Below are 21,168 nucleotides of genomic sequence, written 5' to 3' on the forward strand. Positions count from 1 at the left end.
TTGGAATTGATCCTTCTTTCATGCCAGGGCCATGAAAGTGGATGTTTAAGAACAGAGAATCAAGAATGTTTCTGTCCATCAGACTCACTGTTTTGTTTGGATAACAATTGAAATATACCGGACCTTGTCCTAAGCTTGTTTTTACGGTTCCTATTAACCAGTCTTCAAATTTGTTGTGCCTAATGTCTTTAAGGCACATTAAAACTGCTGCATCTATGCCCATATCAATTAAGGGCTTGATGGCTACTTGTACACAACCTATATGGACATATTTGTATTTACGGTTGTGTTCATAAATTGAATTTTTGGAAAGTAAATGAAATTCTTCCCCTATATCTTGTCCTAAAGGAATATAATTTTCAACTGTTTTGATTATGTAATCAAAATTATGTTTCTTTTTAATTGTCTCGAGAACATACAGAGTATCCTGAGGGATTTCTGGAATGTTCCAGTCATCCATGTTTTGGTTTATATCTTCGAATCGAACTTCCTCATCGAAGAGATTGTGTTTTGGGGAGATCTCATGGGTCTGGTTTTCATGCTCATTGAGCAAGTTATTATTTTTGGACGAGTTCATTGAGGAAGAGGATGAAGACGAGTTGGATCTAAAAGAAATGTGAGAGAAAGAACCTGAAAGGCGAGACATAATGAATTCATCCTCTGGTATCTTTTCTGTCATGTGGTTCCATAGAAATATTTCCATAAGGTAATATGTTACTGAATTTGCTGGATCCAAAAAAGAATTTTTTTTTTATAAAAGAAGTATCGTTTGAACACTAATCCCATAGCCACCAGTAAATTACGTCTTCAATATTTTATTTGCATGGTACACCTTAGCCTTACTGCCCTTCACCACACGGGTCTTACTGCTATAGTATTATTCAACTAAAATATCAGACTGTTGTGCTTCCAAGAATACTGTTTAGATTAAGAGTACTATACATTTATAAAAATAGTTATTGTACATAAGTTCAGATCCAGTAAATCAATTAACATATGTCCTTACGGACAATATTCCTACTTCCCCATCAGTCTTTGATACCAAAGATCAGAGGAGGGATATCAGCGGAGGGAGATCAAATGGACAGATAGGAAGTAAGAATGATGCAATATGAAGTATAAGGATGCAGATTTTGAAAACAGTTATCAAAGGCACATCGGAGACCGGCTTACAAATCCCAGGTTTTCAAAAACGAAGAAGCAGAAGCGGCGACAGAGCCGCACAATATCGACAAAGATGAAGAAGGGAGATGATAAAACTTGAAATTTATTAAAATTGAAAGAAGCGCTTACAAAGTTGTCCTAAGTAGAGCATAAGGTTAGAGATAAAATCCGTAGCCAGCCTGCTAATGGAGACATTCCATATGAAAGCTTAAGTTACGGTCAATTAATTTCTTATGTCCAAAAGGTATCCCTAAAAATTTGTCAAGATGACAAAATCTAAAGATAATTAGCCAAAGAAAAGGCTCAAACAAAGAGGGACTTAGGTTCTTTCTATGAACAATTTGGTCTACCAACTTGTGCAAAACAAAAGAAAAAACAAACCTCTTGGAAAGAAATCCATGAGAATAAACCAGTCCACAAAAAGAGATTTCCAAGAAGGAGATACTCACACAAACCTTCAACAAGTAAGGAAATAGAAAACCCCCGACAAAAATTAAAATAAAAAATAGCGTGCTACAATTGTGGAAAACAAGGCCACATTAGCAAATATTGTAGGTTTAAAAAGAAACTAAGAAATCTTAACCTAGAACCAGCTAATGAAGAACAAATAAATAATTTGTTCATAGAAACTTCGGAGGAAGAAACAAAAACTTCATCCTCCATGCTCTTTGATGAAAATCTCAATATAATCCAACATGATGACCAACTGTCATCGACAGATGATGATGGGCAAATTAACACTCTAATGAGAGAACAAAATCTCTTGTTTGAGGCAATCAATTCTATACCTGATCCCCAGGAAAAGAAAGTTTTTCTAGAAAAATTAAAGAAAACCCTGGAAAATAAACCCAGACAAAAAGATTTTATTACAAATAATAAATTTGACGTTAGTAACATATTCAAAAGGTTAGAAAATACTTCAACAATCCAAGATCTCCAAACAGAAATTAATAATCTAAAAAGAGAAGTTAAAGAACTTCGTCAACAACAAGAAATTCACCAAATCATCTTTTCTCAACTTGGGGAAGATAGTGATTCTGAAAGTGTCAAAGACATTGAAGAAAACCAAACTGAAAATTTGGAAGATGAGATGTTTATGGGATTAATCAACAAGAATAAAATCCAAAAAATTTACATAAACATTAAAATTATTATTAATGATTTTGTTTTAGATACAATGGCCCTATTTGACACAGGGGCTGATTCAAATTATATTTTAGAAGGATTAATTCCCACAAAATTCTTTGAAAAAACTTCAGAGAAACTAAGAACAGCAAGTGGATCCTCATTAAAGATCAATTACAAGTTATCTAATGCAATCATTGAAAATCAAGGTCTTAGGATTAATACAAACTTCCTTTTGGTAAAAAATCTTAAGAACGAAGTAATCTTAGGAACTCCCTTCATTAGATCCCTGTTTCCCATCTAAATATCTAAAGAAGGAATAAGTACAAACCTTAAGAAGGAAGTAATCTTAGTCAAAACAATAATATCATTTATCAATAATAGACGTATCGCATCCCATTAGTCAAAAAGATTGTTTTTCTTGAAAACCAACATGCAATAGGGACAAGCATATGTCCCCATAGTTAGGTTCCCTGACCCCAACTATGGTATTAAAAACTATAAATGATAATAAACTTCCCTCACCTATTGTGAGCTCTTCGTCAGTTCCTCTTTGCATCGCTCAAAGGTCTCTCTTGTTAACACTCCTCAGTCCAAATGCAAGGTTCTATATACCAAATTGAAGGAAATTTAGTATAAATTTCAAAAACAAGGTTAATAACAATATTCAAAGTCAAATACCCCTGTCAAAACATAAAGTGACACTTAGGCTATAAATAGAGGTCATGTGTGTGCATTTTTTGAAATTTGATCATTTGAATATTAAACTTCAGATTTCAGAGCTCTTTTAGAGCACAAAATTTCGTGCTCTTCTCTTCCTCTCCCTTCATTCATCCCCTTCTTCCTCCAAGCTCTTATCCATTGCCTCCTATGGTGGTGAGCTTCTTCTAGACTCATCTTCTCCTTAAAGTGGCATCTCCTCTCTCTCTTCCTTCTCCATTCCGTTGCCATTCATCTTCCAAGAAGCAAAGGAATCCATTGATGAAGAAGATCCTAGGCCTACAAGCTCCAATGGAGCTTACATCATGTGGTATCAGAGCATCTTCATCTAGGTGATGTTCTTTTGCTTCCTCTATCTTTTTGTTCGGTGAATTCTCTTTAATTCCTTGTTCTTCATCTTATTCTCCATGTATATCCTCCATTGTCTTGTGGTTTGGTGCTGTTTAGAGTAGATTCAAAAAAATAAACCAATTAAATCTTAGATCTACACTTGTTCTTGCATTTCTATGGTTCAAATTTTGTAGATCTACTCTTGAATCATGTTTTTGTGTTGATTTTAGGTTCTATCATTTTTTATTCATAATATTCTTGTGCTGAACCTTTAGATCAAAATTTTCTTCCAAAATATTGATTAGAAAAAAAACACAAAAATCTAAGTGTAAATCACTTAATCCATGTTGTCTTAGAGTCATGTTTAGTCATAGTAATTATCTAAATTTTCTTCCAAAATATTTATTTTGTTTATTGAATCCTAGATACATTTGTTCATGTATTCTTGTCATTCTTAGCCTATCTTTTGAATTTTGAGTCTAATTCATGGATGTTATTTAGTTCATAACATGTTCTAAATCAATTCCTAGAAGTAGTCTTCTTGTTGAACTCTTTTTTTTGTTTTCTAAGTTTCCTACATGATGCCTATGATGAAGTTGAGTTGTGGTGCTGAGTTGTGGCTGGATTTGTGAATCAAAATAAGTCTTAAGCTCTCTTGAATTGTGTTATTCAAGATAATTGAGCATAAGCAAACACAAATTGTAACTATCCAAGCCTTAAGCAACATAAACACTACTATTGATTTCTAGGTTGAAATCGCTGATGCTGGCAGCTTGAACATACGAACTTATATAAATTACTGGGTATTGGTCACTACGTTTTTTGAGCTGAAATTTTTTCTTAATTTTCTATACATCTGGAAAAAAATTATGAAAAAAGAACCATTCGATTTGGATTAAAGGAAAAAATAATAAAAATCACACAATTTGGCAGAAAAATCAGTGTCCATGAAAAGAAAAGTGAAAGGGCAGTGTGCTTGTTGTTTTGGCTCAAAATTTGTTCTATAATTGGTACCTATTTTATACCAATCCTAGTTTTGAAATTTCAATTGAAAATTATTTTGAAAAAAAGTGCCAAAAATAGAGGTTTCTTGAGTCTTTTTTTTTAGTTTTTCTACTCTACTCTAGACCCATTATAGGTTTCTCTTTGAGTCCTAGCTTGCTTTTGTGTGCTTTTCATTGCTTTAATTGTTGAATAATCCTTGAAAATTTGTCTTGTTAAAACTCTATTGGTTTAGCTTTCATTTCATTTTTTTTGGTGTTTGGTTATTGCTTGTGTGTCTATTTCCTTGCTTGTGAGTTGCCATATACGGAATTGGAAAGGTGGATTAGTGCCATCCCTTGAAGAATTTGAGTTAAGAAGCAAGGGGCCAATCACCTTAAGAGCTATTGGACTAAGAAGCACTCCAAATTGAGTGAAACACCAAAGAGAGAATAGCCACCACAATTGAGGACTTTTTTTTTGTAATTTTGTAATTGGCAATTTGCTTTGCTTTCAAATTTTGTAACAAAAAGGTCTTTCATTGGAAGTAAGTTGGGAGCCTCCAATAGGTCACCCTACTTCCATTGGTGTGTAATAATTTTTGGCAATTTTCCCTTAGGATGGTGAGTGTTTTGTTGGGAACCTTAAATGAGGTCATCCAAACACTCTTAGGATCCGCCTAGTTTTCATTTCTTGCACTTTAATTTCTTGCTTACTTTCATAGCTTATTTCCTTTACCCTCCATTATCAAACCGCCTAGATAGCTTGCCTTTTACCAATTAGTTTTTACCTTATCTTTCACACCTCTTTTATTGTTTATTTTGGCTAGTTTAAACCATAGTTTCTTTTACCTTTTGTTTTCAAACCCCCAACAAGAAAGAACCATAAATTAGAAACCAACATGAGTCTTCATTCCTCATCTAGTGTTAATGGTGAGGGTTCTACTCCAAAGGACCCCTTGTATAAGAGATTAGATGAGTTGAGATCCCTTAAGTTGTGGAAAGAAAAACAAGAGAGAAAAGAAAAAGGAAAAAAAAAGAGTAGAAGAAATAGGTCAAGATGAAAAAGAGAAAATAAGGGAAGAAGAAAGAACGAAAATACTAAAAGAGTTAAGAAAAGAAAAACATGCCTCCTATAGTAGTCATAACTCTTGCAAGAGCCTAAGTGAAGAACTTCGTGAATATTATGAAAGAAGGCATAGGGCACATCCTAGACCTCACTCCCATTGGAGAGAAAAGGAAAGAAAGCCTCATGAGGCTAACATTAACCTCCTATACTTCCATGTAAAGGACAATGTAGAGGCTAACTTAGATTGGGAAATAAGGGTAGAGCAACAACTTAAAAGGAAGTCTACTTCAAAATCTTATGGCTCTCACTCTTATCCAAAGAAAGACCAAGGTCAAGGCATCTTAGGGGTGACACCTCCTAAGCCCAAAGATGAAAAGGGGAAGACAATAGATAAGCAACCCCTTAAGGCTAGTATGCAAGAGAAGACTAGCTCTCTAAAGTGCTTTAAATGTCTTGGAAGAGGGCACATTACTTCTCAATGCCCCACCAAGAAAACCATGATTATGAGGGGCCAAGACATTTATAATAGCCAAGATGAGGCTACTACTTCACCTTCCTCTAGTGAAAGTGAAGAAGCAAAAGGGGAAGAATCTAGTAAAGAGATCTACCACCAAGAAGAAGGACAACCTTTAATGGTTAAGGAGAAGTGTAAGGAGGTAAGTGTCTCCTCCAAGAGGTTAGCTAAGAAGGAAATACATTTTGAAATAAAGACAAATATTAAAGAAATTTCCCCTCTTAGACAACCTCCACATTTTCTCCTTTGTAAAAAGACACTTGTTAGCATTGCCACAACTCTTAGGCTTGAGTTTATTCCTCAAGTAAAGGAGTTATTGGATGAGGGTTTGGTTCGCAAGAGCTTAAATCCTTGTGCTTTGTTGGTGCCCAAAATAGGTATTATTAGGCACCAAATCCCTAAAATAGGTGGTATGATGAATGCTTTGAGTGGTGCAACACTCTTTTGTAAAATCACTCGTGCACCCAACATCTTCATGATTTGTGTACATAGGGACTCATTAGGTAGGTTTGTTCTTATTTTTAGTTTCAATACAAACTTAGGTACTCATATGGGACACCTTAGGTTTGTCATACTTTTTGGTAGGAATAATCAACATGAAAATACAGAAAAAGGTATGTTCTATTGCATTACTTTTTTTAATTTTTTAAATAGTGATCAAGGGGTTCCCATGAACCCTAAGAGAATAAAGGTCATTCCTGAGTGGCCCACTCCACTAAGTGTAAGAAAAATTTGGGGCTTCCATGACTTAACAAACTTTTACAAAAGGTTTGTCCCATATTTTTCTATACTTGTAGCACCACTCATTCAGTTGGTGAGGAACCATTTTCCTTCATGGGAAAATGCCCAGGAAATGGGTTTTCAGACCTTACCTTACTTCAACATACTAAACACCACTAATACATATGTTTTTGTTCCTTTTACAGGTGTTGAGGAAAAAAGCCCAGAGTTTCAAGAACCTCGGGATTTGAGGTCAGATCCTTTTCAAGAGGGAGGGAATGATGCAATCCTACCCCACAAGGGCATTGGATAGAAGACTCCAAGAAGATTGGACTAGAGATGCAAGAGAAGGCCCTATTTGCTTGCTACACTTCATTGCCACATCATATAGTCACACTTTGTGCATGTCCTTCATTCTTTATATGCCTCATGACACCTAAGCACACTTAGTGGAGAATCTTGGACTTGATCTTGGATTAGTGGGCTAAACCATAGATAAAATTCACTAATCATAATTAGTGAAATTATGGCTCCACAAATTCAATTTCAACTTCAAGTGAAATTTGAATAGAAATTCAAATTTCCCTCCAATTTTGTGTGACAGTTAGGCTATAAATAGAGGCCATGTGTGTGCTTTTTTTGAACTTTGATCATTTGAATATTAAACTTCAGATTTCAGAGCTCTTTTAGAGCACAAAATTTCTTGCTCTTCTCTTCCTCTCCCTTCATTCATCTCCTTCTTCCTCCAAGCTCTTATCCATGGCCTCCTATGGTGGTGAGCTTCTTCTAGACTCATCTTCTCCTTGAAGTGGCATCTCCTCTCTCTCTTCCTTCTCCATTCCGCTGCCATTCATCTTTCAATAAGCAAAGGAATCCATTGATGAAGAAGATCCTAGGCCTACAAGCTCCAATGGACCTTACATCATAAAGTACTATGGGGTGTTTCAGATTCTACTAAAAAGAGACATCATTTTGAAATTCTGCTCATGCCAATGTGACCGGGGTTCAGTGAAGGTCACGAAAATAACATCAATTTTATAAAAATATAACTTTTACGATATCTCATTTTCAAGGGTTTTTCAAAGGAAGTGGAAAAACACCCTATCACAGTACCCAACACGAGAGATACTAAAAGAAACTCAAACTAACTAGGAGAAAAGCTTAGAAGTCAAGATTACCTTAGAGAAGCTACGAAATGAAGGATTGGGGGAATTTTATCCACTTAATCCTTGGGGAGGATTCTGAGCATTCCGCTCCGATTACAACGTTCTTCTTGGTGTGGAGGTTCGGCGGCAAGTAACGACAGCTCGTGGTTGCCACCAGTGGTCATGGGTGGTGTAGAAGAAGGTGTTAAGGTTTGGGTGGGCGTTTGGAGAAGAGGAGAGGGGGAAAATCATGTCTTTCACGCTGAAAAATGTATTTATAACCTACGGATCTCGCTTAGCAAGCTCATTTTGTTAAGCGGGAGTTCACTTTTTGTGCTTAGCGTGACAATTCGCGCTGAGCACAACTCCCTTTGTGTTAATTCTCGCTCAGTGCAATTCCCTCTTGGGTTGGAATTGTGCTTAGCGCACTAATTCTTGCTCAGCGCAATTCCCTCTCAGGTTGGAATTGTGCTTAGCGTCGTCCTTGCACTTAGCGAGACATCAAATGTTGTTATTGTCATATCCCAACGGTCAAACTTTGGAGAATTGTCTTAGGAACCTCCAGCCAAAATTTGAAGACAATCCAACGGTTAACGAATTTGGATTCGCGATTTTACTGAAATAGGTTTAGGTAAAATTTGAAATATCATAATTTCAACTTACCTAAACAAAACTCCACATGACTCAACATCCACATCAAGAAATTCACACGTGATATTTTAGAATTGGCATACAGATCACTTGTCAATAATGTTGTTGAGTATGTTAGAATTGGCAAAAGCACTACAATTGAATTCTTAGAAGCTTTTTGTAAATTTTGTGAACAAGATATTTGGAGATGAGTGATCGAGGCCGTACCTGAATATAATAAACATTAAAATGCAATAACTAGGAAGTGATCCAAGGTCGTTTCCCAACGAGCAATGATAAACCAAATGTTCATAATATACTAGTAGTAACAGTAACAATTGGGGGGGGGTTGTTTGTTGTGTGAATCAAAGAACAAGCAAACTGGAATACGAAACTAATAATAGTAAAAATGTGTTGTTTCCTCTGATTTAGAAGCCATTCTCTTGTCCTAGGTTATGAAGAATTTGTCCCTAACAGTTAACCACTTAATCCAACCCTATTTTAATTTACTAAGCGAAAATCAATTTAGGGTTGTCAATATGTGATTAAGCAACACATACACCAATTAACCCCTTGTTCATTAAGCACAAACGCAATTTAAGCACAGAGGCAATTAATTGAACACGAAGCGTGCACAGATTAATAGAACGCATGTGGGTTAATTGGTGAAGGAAAAATTGCCAGGAAGCTACATTATAAACAGAACCTCGAAGAGAGTTAAGCTTCGTCCTCGGTAGGAAACAACACCAGAAATTTAGCCTTCCATAATTTCAACCAAAAACAGAAAACGATATTAAAGCTAAAGGCAGAAAAGTAAATGAAACTGGAAATAGAAACGAGAATGAAACTAAAGCAGAAACGAGAATGAAACTAAAGCAGAAACGTAAATGAAACTAAAGGCAGCAGAAGAAATAAAAACGAAATTGCAATTAGAAGTAGAGAATGGAAAAATGCATTACATGAACAGTAACAATAAGTTCAGAAAAACGTAAAACCCTAAACCCTATGCTCTGAATAATAGTCTAACAGAATAGCCTTGCACAAATCCCAAGGCTACTATTTATAAGGGTCACTCAAAGTCATTGGGCCCTATTACAATATTCTGGCCCAAAATGAAATAAACACTGAACAACATAAAATAAAATTGCAAACTCCTAATTAAAAATTAACTAAGGTAAATGTTGCTTTATTTGCCCTCTTTAAGTCCACGACCCAAATCCGGATTAAGCCCAATGCTTCATTAATTCCTGAAATTAGATTGAAAACATCAATTTAACTGAATGTGCCCAAATAATAAAACTGCCTAATTAATTTGACAATTAAGACTAATCAGTAATTAAAATGGTGCAAATAGGTTTTAAGAAATAGGAGAAAATAATGGCACATCAATGAGTACCTGAAAAGGCCTAACAACAACGACATCAATCGCCTACTACAAATTGGAGAGACACGTGGGTTTCCATGTATGTTGGGTTCTATTGATTGCATGCATTGGGAATAGAAAAATTTTCTAGTTACATAGAGAGGTTGAGTTGGTAAGAAACCATGTTCTTTCATGGGAAGATGCCCAGGAAATGGGTTTTCAGACCTTACCTTACTTCAACATACCAAACACCACTAATACATATGTTTTTGTTCTTTTTACAGGTGTTGAGGGAAGGAGTCCAGAGTATGAAGAACCTCGGGATTTGAATATAATTTTGAATTAATGGAGCCCCATTGATGCAATCCTACCCCGCAAGGGCATTGGGTAGAAGACTCCAAGTAGATTGGGCTAGAGATCCAAGGGAAGGCCCTAGGGTTCTCATGAGCCTTAGGGTAGATTTCGAGCCCATGGGCTAAGTATGAGCCCGCTTATCTTTGTAAATATTAGAATAGGTATTTCCTTCGTCTGGGCCTTGTATTTTGGCCATTCTAGTAGTATAGGGTTTTAGCCTTGTATTTCGGGGCATTTTGAGTAGTCTTTGTAGTAAGGACTTTTTTTTGTATTTTCATGTTTTTTTGTCATGGGGTGAGCTTAGCTATTATAGGGGGTGTGTAGCTAAGCTCTAGCTTCTCATCTCAAGGAGGTGAGCTTAGCTATTAGAGAGGTATGTGTAGCTAAGCTCAAGCTTCTTTAGGAATCTTCTTAAGGAAGCTTCTCAAGGAGGTGAGCTTAGTTATGAGAGGGGTGTGTGTAGCTAAGATCTAGCTTCTCAAGGAAGTTTTCTCAAAGAAGCTTCTCAAGGAAGTTTTCTCAAGAAAGCTTCTCAAGGAAGCTACCTAGTCTATAAATAGAAGCATGTGTAACACTTATTGTAACTTTGACGAATGAGAGTCTTGTGATACATACTTCCAATTTCCACTTCTATCCCTCTTTTATTCCTTCAATTTCGTGCTCCCCCCTCTCTCTTTCTCTCCCTCTTTCTTTTCTTCCATTGAAGCATCCTCTCCAAGCTTTTTATCCAAAGCTCATCTTGGTGGCGAAGCTCGTTCTTCCATGGCTTATTCCCTAGAGGATGGCGCCTCCTCTCACCTCTTCTCCTTTGCCTTCTGCTGCATCTCCATGGTGGCAAATCACCATTGAAGGACCTCATTGAAGCTCAAAGATCCAGCCTCCATAGAAGCCCCACAAGCAAGCTTCCATCACCCATATAACATGGGGTACTATCTTTCAAATGACACTTATCCTGATTAGGTCACTTTTTTAAAGACCACCCCAATGCCACAAGAAAAAAAAAAGAAAGTTATTTCCAAAATGTCAAGATGGGGTGAGAAATGATTTGTGATGCAATCCCACCCCCCAAGGGCACTGGATAGAAGACTCCAAGAAGATTGAGCCAGAGATGCAAGAGAAGGCCCTAGGATTCTCATGAGCCTTAGGGTAGATTTCGAGCCCATGGGCTAAGTACAAGCCCACTTATCTTTGTACATATTAGATTAATGTTTCATTATTTTTGGGCGTTGTATTTAGGGCTCCATAATGTAGGTAGGGTACCCTAGAAATGTAGGATTTTTCAGCCCTTGTATTTTAGGGCACCTAGACTAGTTTTTTGTATTAGGGGTAGTTTTGTAATTTCACATGCATTAAGTGAATATTTGATGTGTGTGTTGGGAAATAAATTTAATTGAATTGGGAGAAGCCCAATCCAATTAAATTTTAGAGGGGGAGGTGAGCATTTTCTTGCTACACCTCATTGTCACATCATATAGTCATACTTTGTGCATGTCCTTCATTCTTTACATGCCCCATGACACCTAAGCACACTTAGTGGAGAATCTTGGACTTGATCTTGGATTAGTGGGCTGATCCATAGCTAAAATTCACTAATTATAATTAGTGAAATTTTGGCTCCAAAATTTGACTCCACAAATTCAAGTGAAATTTGAATAGAAATTCAAATTTCCCTCCAATTTTGTGTGACAGTTAGGCTATAAATAGAGGCCATGTGTGTGCATTTTTTAAAATTTAACCATTTGAGAATTACATTTCAAAGTTCAGACCTCATTTGAGGCATAAAATTTCGTGCTCCTTCACTCCTTATCCTTCCATTGATCTTCTTGTACCTTCAAGCTCTTATCCATGGCTTCCTATGGTGGTGAGCTTCTTCTTGACTCATCTTCTCCTTGAAGTGGCGTCTCCAATCATCTTTCTTCCATGTCCATTCCGCTGCCATTAAACTTCAAGAAGCAAAGGACCCCATTGATTAAGAATATCCAAGGCCTACAAGCTCCACATAGGAGCTACATCATTTGGTGTGCTTAAATCTTGATTTGCAATTATATGGGTCCATCGCATAATTGGCAAACAGGTAGAAGGAAGAACATAATGTTGGCATGCATTATATTGCACAACATGATTGTTGAAAACTAACGAGATACATACAATGGCAACTTTGATGTTGATTACGATTGAATAAGAAAATAACACGAGGGGGGATTGAATCACACACAAGAAAAGGGATTGAATCACGTTTGTCGTCTGATGTAAATAAACCTAAAAATACTTAGAGATCAAACTATATTAGATGATGAGAAAAAACAATTTTCTTTGTAAAACAAAACAAGATATAAGATCTACTTATGGCTCTTATACTTGCAAGCTCTACCCGAAGCTTGACTTAAACCTAGTATTATTTGTCCTACCAATCCACTGCTAGCTCTAAACAAATCAATAAAATTTGTTGGAAGTTTGCACACTAACTAAATATGTGATCATTTTACAGACAAATATATCACTCAGTACTTTTAGTTTTTTCTTTTAAGGTATACAAAGGATTTTGAGAGTTTAGTATCTTTACAAGAATTTACAAAAATATTTATAAGAAAGAATGAAAAAATATTTTTGTGTAGATGATTTGTATCTTGTTTCTTCTAAGTTTCTTTTATATATAGCCTTCATCTCCAAGTATCCATTGTCTCGCAACAATTCGATTGTTCCCTCTATTCTTCGTCTGAAGTCTTAAGAAAATTGGAGCATTTAATGCTTGCATCAAATGCACGTCCCTTTTTCATGCAAAGTCCATACTGTGCTAGCATGTGTTGTACTTTAGTAGAAAAGTCATATTTTTCATCATAGCAGATTTGCCACAACAGAATGCGCCTTTTGATAAGGATCAATATTTTTCTTCATAGGACTTCTCCCAATCTTTTCTCATGGTCAGACCATCTAGAGCACACTCAAACATAGAAGCAATGGTGGTTGGAGAGATCACCACCTAAGTCCCAACAATAATCCATGTTGCCTAGCCGTTCCCCGGAAAAGAGCATAGGGGCCATAGTGCCAGATGCTAAAATTTTCCAGAAAAGAAGTCCAACCCACCCCCATCAAACAATCCCTTCATGTCAAAGCCTTCCTCCTTCAAGCTTTGGAAGTTAATCCATATCCCAAGGATAAATTAATCTTCAGGGAAAGCTTGAGTGGCATATTCAACATAGTTGATGGTGGGAATGCCAGAGGACTCGTTCTTCCTTAGAGGTGTCATTGTTCACAAAGAGCTTTTGAAATGAGAGAAAATATACTTTTTTTGAAGTCTTTGAGTTCTCAAATGATGATTTTTCATAAGTACAAATACTTCTAAGAGTTCAAAAATTTAAAGAGCTTCTTTAAGTGCTCACGTTTGCCTTTTTTAGTTTTTCAAAAAGAAGAGGAGATAGCGATTGATGTAACAACTCAAATCTCATTAGATATATTTTGAAAATTTTTTTCCAATCATGGCAAGAATTGAGGCACACGTTTCTCAGTAAAAACTAAAAAGCTTTCGTCTTTGTGAACACATTTCCTCTTTCATCCTTAACAGTTGTAAATAGTAGTTGCAACAGACACATATTCAGCTTTAGCTATAGACAAAGCAATGGGGTTTTGTTTCTTGCTTGCCCAAGATATCAAACAAGGTCCAATATAGTGGCATCCTCCACTTGTGCTCTTCCTTTCTACTCTGTCTCCTGCATATTCTACATCATAGTAATATACTAACATGAAATCTTGATTTTTCTTATAAAACAGACATTGCTTAGTGGTACCCAGTAGATAATGTGAGAACCTTTTTACAACTTTTAGATGTGATTCTTGAGGATCATACTGAAATCTAGCTCATAGACATACCCTATGCATAATATCAAGTCTACTTGAGGTTATATATAGAAGGGACCCGAACATACCTATGTTGATTATCTGATCTACTACTTTACATGATTCATCTTTGCACAGACGATTAGAAGCATGCATTGGAGTTTTCATAGGTTTAGCATCTTCCATTTTAAGCTTCTTCAAAAGTTCCTGTCGCAACCTACCCTTCGGCGGGAGGGCGACGCGTGACTCGCGGGATGCGTGTTCCACGAAAGGAATACGCGCGGAGTCGCCACCAACGTTTATTCGAGGAAAACGTCGGAAAAACCGGAAAGGTGTGCTCTACGAACTTTAAGTGTGAAAGGTTCGGGAGTTGTATTTATGCACGGAGAAGGTATTAGCACCCCACACGTCCGCCCCAAGGGACGGCAGCCATTAATCGAATGTGCAAACATGACTTTGATTTTTTATGTTCCCTTTTTATGTCTCTATATCCTTTATACCCTTTTTATATTTTCTCTTTTTGTGGTCGACAAGGGTGTTTCCCTTTGCTCCTACGTATTCCTCAATTTGGGATGAGAAAATCAGACCTACGTAGTTCTTTTTTATCAAGTGATTCTTTTTTACTTTAAGAGGTGATCATTTTAAGGCGTTGGACCTTAAAAATGATCCATTTTACTTAGTGAGAAAATGAAATGACAAACTTCAAAAGCCTATTTTTATGGACGAGCTTGACTAGGCGAATTGATTTTAGCCTTTAGTTTCACTTTAGTTATTAATCAATTTGATTAAGAATGAGAAATCCCAAAGAGAAAGCGTCCGATTGATTTTCCGCTTTATTTTACTAAAAGATGTCTTTTTGATTATTATATTATTTTTTACCTCTTTTTGATTTCCAACGTGGTTACGGCACGACTGAACGGTCGGAATTTATTTTAACCGAAGTTAATGGATAATACAATTCAAACGTTCGGTGGAAATTTATTTTATTTTTAAGTTAAGCGAGAAATGACTTAAGTAAAATGGCTTAAGCACGTCAACAGGGGGTATAAAAAGTAAACAAAACGAGAATAAAAATGCACGAAACACAATGTGGACCACTACGGGTACATAGAATGAATCGAAAAGCTTGGTTCGAGGTACTTACCCGTTGAAGATCGAAGAACGATGAAGAACGAATGAAGAACGTCGAAGAACGGTTGAAACCTTTGCGAAATTCTTCACGGAAAACGTTACGGAAACGTTTCGGAAGCGCCTCGGCTTAGATTTTCTTCACGGAAACGATTTTTCCAAGCAAATTCGAAAGAGAGAGAAGTGCCAAAGGGGCTGAACCCTTTTCTTCTTCACTTCCTCCCCTATTTATAGCAAAATAGGGGAGGTGGTTGCCGCCCAGCTCGCCCAGGCGAGCTCAGCTCGCCCAGGCGAGCCAGGTTGCTTCCTCCAGAAGCAACAGCCTTCTGGAGGAATATTCTGGAGGGCCCAAGTGGGCCTGGGTGCTATTTGCACCCCCATTTTTACTAAGTACACCCCCCTCTGCTTTTTTTGGTGATTCTTTTTTCGTAAATTTACGGAAACTTACGAATTTTGTAACGATACTCGTTTTCTTTCCGTAATGTTACGGAACCTTGCGGATTACATAATCATCCCCTTTTTGACTTACGGAATGTTACGGAACCTCACTTAATTATGCAACGATGCTTCCATTTGATTTCCGGTGTGTCACGGAAACTTACGAATTGTGCATCAATATTTTTTTGGTTTTTCGGCATGTCCTGGAATTTCACAAATTGCCTAATGATGGGTACCAAGCACCTCACAAGGACCAAAGAAAGGTCGCATGTCATCAAGCAAAGGTCCCCGGACGAAATTAGGGTATGACAGTTGCCCCTCTTTACTTGTCTTTTATTGGAGATAAAAGGAAAGTAAAGATAAGACACTAATTTCGTTCCTCTCGATTTGACGAGAGTCGCGGGTGACCATAAAATCTCCACATGCAAATGACTTGTTGCTCTCGGAATTTCACAAATTGCCTAATGATGGGTGCCAAGCACCTCACAAGGACCAAAGAAAGGTCGCATGTCATCAAGCAAAGGTCCCCGGACGAAAATTAGTGTATGACACTAATTTCGCTCCTCTCGGTTGACGAGAGTCGCGGGTGACCATAAAATCTCCACATGCAAATGACTTGTTGTTCCCGGATTTTCACAAATTGCCTAATGATGGGTGCCAAGCACCTCACAAGGACCAAAGAAAGGTCGCATGTCATCAAGCAAAGGTACCCGGACGAAAATTAGTGTATGACACTAATTTCGCTCCTCTCGGTTGACGAGAGTTGCGGGTGACCATGACTTGTCGCTCCCGGATTTTCACAAATTGCCTAACGATGGGTGCCAAGCACCTCACAAGGACCAAAGAAAGGTCGCATGTCATCAAGCAAAGGTACCCGGACGAAAATTAGTGTATGACACTAATTTCGCTCCTCTCGGTTGACGAGAGTCGCGGGTGACCATGAAATTTCCGCATGTAAATGACTTGTTGTTCCCGGAGGAACAAAAGGTGCAGAAGACTATGTCAGCCTCTGCATACTATCAAGCGTTCTGTCTTACAGATAGCAAAAGAATGTTTATACGGATAACCACTCGGGTATTTCCGCGTATCATCGGGCCCGCCGCCTCTGGATGATACAAGGGTGCAGAATGACCAAATTTGGTCTCTGCTTGTCATCGGGCCCGCCGCCTCTGGATGACAAAAGGGTGCGGATAACCGTAAGGTATCTCCGCGTATCATCGGGCCCGCCGCCTCTGGATGATACAAGGGTGCAGAATGACCAAACTTGGTCTCTGCTTGTCATCGGGCCCGCCGCCTCTGGATGACAAAAGGGTGCGGATAACCGTAAGGTATCTCCGTGTATCATCGGGCCCGCCGCCTCTGGATGATACAAGGGTGCAGAATGACCAAATTTGGTCTCTGCTTGTCATCGGGCCCGCCGCCTCTGGATGACAAAAGGGTGCGGATAACCGTAAGGTATCTCCGCGTATCATCGGGCCCGCCGCCTCTGGATGATACAAGGGTGCAGAATGACCAAACTTGGTCTCTGCTTGTCATCGGGCCCGCCGCCTCTGGATGACAAAAGGGTGCGGATAACCGTAAGGTATCTCCGCGTATCATCGGGCCCGCCGCTTCTGGATGATACAAGGGTGCAGAATGACCAAATTTGGTCTCTGCTTGTCATCGGGCCCGCCGCCTCTGGATGACAAAAGGGTGCGGATAACCGTAAGGTATCTCCGCGTATCATCGGGCCCGCCGCCTCTGGATGATACGAGGGTGCAAAATGACCAAACTTGGTCTCTGCTTGTCATCGGGCCCGCCGCCTCTGGATGACAAAAGGGTGCGGATAACCGTAAGGTATCTCCGCGTATCATCGGGCCCGCCGCCTCTGGATGATACAAGGGTGCAGAATGACCAAACTTGGTCTCTGCTTGTCATCGGGCCCGCCACCTCTGGATGACAAAAGGGTGCGGATAACCGTAAGGTATCTCCGCGTATCATCGGGCCCGCCGCCTCTGGATGATACAAGGGTGCAGAATGACCAAACTTGGTCTCTGCTTGTCATCGGGCCCGCCGCCTCTATGACAAAAGGGTGCAGATAACCGTAAGGTATCTCCGCGTATCATCGGGCCCGCCGCCTCTGGATGATACAAGGGTGCAGAATGACCAAACTTGGTCTCTGCTTGTCATCGGGCCCGCCGCCTCTGGATGACAAAAGGGTGCGGATAACCGTAAGGTATCTCCGCGTATCATCGGGCCCGCCGCCTCTGGATGATACAAGGGTGCAGAATGACCAAACTTGGTCTCTGCTTGTCATCGGGCCCGCCGCCTCTGGATGACAAAAGGGTGCGGATAACCGTAAGGTATCTCCGCGTATCATCGGGCCCGCCGCCTCTGGATGATACAAGGGTGCAGAATGACCAAACTTGGTCTCTGCTTGTCATCGGGCCCGCCGCCTCTGGATGATACAAGGGTGCATGTCACATGACCTCAGGGTCAGTATGACAAAGATTATGGGGCGGCCGACAAAAGCAAGGCTCTTGCTCCTACGTATCCTCCAATGAGGAATTCAGACCTACGTAGTTCTTGATAACTTGTGAGACTTGAAAAGTCTCCATCGGAAAATGCTGACATCTCCGGAAAGGGCGCAGATGACCATATTGGTCTCTGCTCGTGAATCACACTTGGGGTCACTGAATGACGAGGTGCGGATAACCGTAAGGTGTCTCCGCGGGCTACCAGCTCTTGAGTCATGGCAACAAAAGGCGGTGTGGTCGACAAAAGCGAGGCTCTTGCTCCTACGTATCCTCCAATGAGGAACTCAGACCTACGTAGTTCTGGATAACTTGTGAGATTTGAAAAAGTCTCGGTGTTTTCTCCACTAAAATGCAAACATGCTTTAGCAAGGAGACAAATATTCCAACTGATTTAGAGCAGCATATGCTTTTTTGAGTGAAAAACAATGCGTCTACCGGGGAAGGAGAGTCTGCTGATGAAATCTCCCATAACCATAAATGAGATTTTGGATGTTAGCATTTCATTTCTAAATGATCATTTAGAGGAAACACTGGGTTCGACAAAAATAGAAGAAATCCACTCAAAGTGTATCAATCTCGCACGGGTAAGTGTTTCATCCTAATTCCGAACCATAGATATGTCATGACTTGACTTTGCAAATTATTTCCTATCAAATCAAAAATTACACGCGTGATCATGGATCAATAGGGCTTCCCTTGGGAATGGGTTCTTTTGGTGGTTTCTTCTTTCGGCTTTTGTGTGTTTTTGGCTTTTGATTTTTCTGGCTTTTTTCTTTTTCTGTTTTTGTTTAGTGCGGGGCGAGAAAAAAAAGTCGCTAGCGCACGGGATTTTGGTTGGTAATCAAAGGGAGAAGACTATTTTAGGTCGTGGTTCCCTTTCCTTCTTTTTTCGTTCATTTGGTGACAAATCTGTATTGTTCAGATATTGTCCGGTCCAAAGACCTCTCTGCATATTCCTTCTGTTTTTCCTTAGATCCCCGATCAGGGGCTTTCTTTCCTCCTTCTTCTTTTTTTTTTTTTTTTTTTTTTTTTACTTTCTCCCATTCTTTGATTGGGAATTTTCTTTCTTTTCTTTTTTTGCTTTCTCTTTGATTGGAAATTTTCCTTCTTTTCTTTTTTGCTTCCGAGGGTAAGGATTGACATTCTCACCCTAGGTCAAGGTTTATGGTGAGTCAGGATTTTGGCTCAAGGTTTGTAGAATGGCTAGACATGATACATGTCGGGGTTTGGTTTGGTTCAAGGATAAAAGGGATGCCCCACACTATTTCCATGACACAAATGCAAAAATGATGATTTGGAAATTTTATGCAAAACTGGCCACGCATGCACCTATGTGGACACTCAAGTGTCAAACTTTTATGGTCATGTGATGCTAGGGCTCAGGATTCATTTCCTCTATTTTAAATCAACCCAATGTTTCCAAAATATGTTCTTTTATCAATTTGTGCATTCATCCGGGTCCATTTCGGGCGTCCGGGGAAATTTCACAGCATTCACCCTTCAGGTGTAGACACGTTTTTTTCTCTTCAAAAATCGGTTATGATCAATGAATTTTTTTTTCGAAGAAGAGTTGGAAATCATCTCTTTTCAAAAGCATGTCGGTTTTTAGCTAGACAACTTATTTTCTCTTTTTCCACCTTTTTCCTTACTTGCCTTCTTCTTTTTTCTTATTTGCTCTCTTTTTCTTTACTTGCCCTCTTCTTTTTTCTTATTTGCTCTCTTTTTCTTTACTTGCCCTCTTCTTTTTTTTTTTTTTACTTGCTCTCTTCTTTCCCTTTTGTTCTCTTTTCCATTTCATTTTCTTTTCTTTTCTATTTTTATTTTTATCATGATTTTTTTTGTTTATTTTACATATATACTTTTGGACGATGTTCCTAAACGAAGAACTCTACACGGTTCCAGAATTTCAAACATCATCGATAGTAATGATATATAAATACTAACGCAACAATCTAAACAAAAATGTATGCGCTGTACAAATGACAATCGAAACAACAAAAACAAACATTAGTCTCTCAAGTCAAAACAATAACATAGAATAAAAATGACAAAAGAAATATGAAAGAAAACATGAATCTGGGGATCTCCCAGTCACGTATCTCCACTCCCTCCCAAGAAGTCAAGCAAATCGGCCATCTCCTCATCCTCGTGGGCTTCTTCTCCATCGCCGGGAGCTTCTGGGGGTGCCTCTCCTGCTTGGGCCTCGGGCCAATCTCCGGGCCATGCAACCTCTGCCCTGAACTGGTCTGGAGTAGGGCATGAAAAAGAAGCGAAGCCCTGGCTCTGCATGCTAAGGCTCATCTGGTACAGACAATCATGGGTCCGTACATGTGCTCGGTGGTTGGCCGCCTGCTGGCGAACCAAATGCCGTAAATATTGCTCCATGTCAAATGCCCCAGCCTGGCCAGCCTGATGAGGTGGTGGGGGCGCGCCTGCGGCCTGTGGAGCATCACCCTGAGCCTGTCTCTGGGTACAGTACTTCTCAATAAAAGCCCGGGTGATGGGCGGCCGAATCACCTTGGTAGGTGCAACGGGGACTCCGAACGACTGGCAGAGTCATGTGATCAGTGCGGGGAATCCCAGGGCCCTGTTGGACTTATCTGGGTCCAAAGGGTGCCTAGTGGGCGCCATACCTGCAAAAATATAGATGGCATCAGCGATCAACTGAGCCACATGGATGCTCATCCGTGTCAGGATGGCGTACACCAGCTGGCACTTCGGCATGGGGAGGTCGGAATTATGATCGGTGGGCAGGATGTTGCTGAGGAGCAACGTCATCCATATCTGGGTCAGGGTGGTCATGTTGGTGCGCATGATTCGCACTCGCCTCCCTGCAGCAGTCCGGGCAAAATCCTGTCCCGGTATACATAGCAGCTGGGCGATGGCCTCCTCATCGAACCCGTCAGACCGGTTCCTCCTCTGGCCATACTCACATTCTTGGCCCTCTTCCAACACCAACGGATATCCTAGGAGTTGGCCGATAGCGTCGGCATCAAACGGGATCCACTGACCCCTTACCCAGGATCTCATGTCACGCACGCCCTCCTCTGTTGGCCAAGCATTGGCATAAAACTCAAGGACTATTTCTGGATCAAACTTGGCCATGGGAGTAACCAGTGATGCCCACCGCCGGCGCCC

This window comes from Glycine max, chromosome 20 (assembly GCF_000004515.6).
Source record: "Glycine max cultivar Williams 82 chromosome 20, Glycine_max_v4.0, whole genome shotgun sequence".
In the NCBI taxonomy this organism is placed as follows: Eukaryota; Viridiplantae; Streptophyta; class Magnoliopsida; order Fabales; family Fabaceae; genus Glycine; species Glycine max.